We start from the raw sequence: 2,653 nt of genomic DNA on the forward strand, positions 1-2,653 counted from the left end.
TAATAACGTTGCTGTTAGCCGTAACGCGTGGCAAGGCGTGATATGGCGCGCCATGGCGCGTTATGGCGTGTTATGACGCGTGTTTTTTCGTTTGAGACACAGTTTTTTTCTCTTTGTTATGTCTTTTCAAACCGGAGATACAAGTATTGTGGTTTTTGTTAACTTTTTGTTATTAGTTATTGATTTAACACTTCTAAAAAGTAGTTATATTTAATATAAATTTATATTTATGTGGTAATATAATTTTAAATTGATACAAAATCGCCGCCTTACATCACGCCTTGAAAAACGTCGTGGCTCGCCATGGCTCGTTAAGCTTGAGGCTTGGCCTTGCCGCCACGCCACGCCTCACGCCATTTAGAACCTTGCTTATTATCATCGGGTTTTCAACAAAATGATAACGTTTTATGCCTTTATATCGTAATGTACTTCACATTTGGTAAGTTTTTTGAGTTTTGCTTATGTTGCTTTTGCATGTTGGAAAAGTTTTTCGAAACTTAGAAACCTAATCACGACAGATGCATTGAAAAACCCATTTTAGATTTGATTTAACTACCTTGAAAAACCCATTTTAGATTTGATTTAACTACTTTCCAACCAGTATTTTAGAATCTATTAGAGTCTAAATGCTTCTTTTCAAAGTTTTTTTTTTATTTATTAAAATCATTTTGTTTCCTTACTTGTTGTATTCTTTACAAAATCAACACCCTATGGCGACGACAAATTCGGACCCTATCCCGACGACATGTCGTCGGTATAGGCTATGCAGACGACATGTTGTCGGCAAAGAATCGTCGGCATAGGTGTGTTGGCATAGGTCAATATTATCGTCGGCATAAATGTCGTCGGCATAGCTTCCCCTATTGCGACGACTTGGTGCCGGTATAGCTTTCATCAATCATATTTTCGGAAAAAAAAGTTTTATCAATAATTTATGGTGACGACATGTCGTCGCGAAAGGTTTAAACTATTACGATGACTAGTTGTCGCTATAGGTTTTTCACAGTTGTCTTCAGGATAGCTACTGGTTGTTTTTTTTTTGTAGTTTTACAAATTTTGTACATTACCATTCTTGCATGTTTAACAAATCTAAAAAACATTGCAGCATATATCAATTGAAATACATTAACTAGTCACCATTGTTCAAATCCAAAACATCAAATATAAGATGCATTATATTGTTGCAAATATTCTTGCATTTGTTGAGAGGTACTTGCTTGTGTGTTATAGTTAAATAGAAAGTTAGGAAATGGTGGTGGTTGGAAGTTCAGAATACATGCCGCCAATGATGCATTATATTGTTGCAAATATTATTGCATTTGTTGTGCATCAAATTGGAATTAAGATTGGGGTTGAGAGTGGGACGATTTGAAAGTGGAAGGCTGCTTATTTGAAATTAGACCGAAGTTGGTGGTTGGTCTCCTACCCACCCCGCGAGCATGTCCGCGTCTTGTCCCAAGGGCACGTTCTAAACATTCTTCATCGTTTACTTCTCTGCCTTCCCCAACATCATTTTGCATTTTCTCATATTCCTCTTGAATTTTCTCCTAAAATAAAGAAAACAATAAACATATGTTAATTAAAATAAATAACTAAACTTAAACATTAAAATAATAATAACATTTCTTAAACAAAAAACTATAATTAATAATAATAATATATTTAAACAACACATTCATTTCGTTTATCACTTACCCAATCTTCTTGTGCTCGACTTGTACACCAACCCGTACCTTATTTGTAGCGCATTTGTCTCCAACCCTCAATATGTTGCGGCTTGATTCCCATTTTATCCTATAATAAGTAAAAAAACAATACATATATTTATACAAATGTTAATAACAATTTTAAATAATATTAATGTGTTTTATTACCTCTAAATAACGTCATTGAGCATAGGATCTACATCGTGAGCACTTTGTGTGCGGAAGTTTCGACCTAGTAACTTTATTTTTGACCGACGTGCATTTGTATTCATTAGTGAAAAACAACAAATCAATCATATTGTTCGAAGCTTTGGCGGTCTAATCAGTCGGTGGACATCTTACCCTTTCCACATTATGATATCCACCAAATCTATCAAAATTGTTTTATCTGATACTTGCGCTCTCGATAAGCTCTTTGCATATCTGCTTGAATACCCGCTCGAAGGGGTTCCCACAAGTCTGTGCCCCGATACCTATTAAGATCAAAACAAGTCTGCAAAAGAAAAACATATTTGATTAGTAAAAAAATATTTAATAAGTGTAAAATTCAATACATATAAAATATATTCTATACTTACTTCTAGCTCATCTATAAATCATATTTGTACTTGGTAGTAACACGACGCCAAGTATGATAATGCAACGGTACTTGTGATCCCACCATATTTGAGATCAGTCTGACAAACATTTGCCCGTTGTTCCCCACAAATTGATACATCCGCCCGGAGATATCAATTCTCATATCCAGAGGCCTACGATTGTTATCTTCATACTCATCGCACAAATTTACATTTCTCCCTTTGCCACGCACATTCACATTCACATTCTTCGCTTGTGCTAGATTTACATATAGAATTGGAAATTTATAAATTTAAAACTTTAATATATCTAATACTTAAAAATTTAATGTAACTTACAAGATTGGCAACCGGATGGTACACCGCGTG

The sequence above is a fragment of the Lactuca sativa genome, chromosome 4 (genome assembly GCF_002870075.4).
Source record: "Lactuca sativa cultivar Salinas chromosome 4, Lsat_Salinas_v11, whole genome shotgun sequence".
In the NCBI taxonomy this organism is placed as follows: domain Eukaryota; kingdom Viridiplantae; phylum Streptophyta; class Magnoliopsida; order Asterales; family Asteraceae; genus Lactuca; species Lactuca sativa.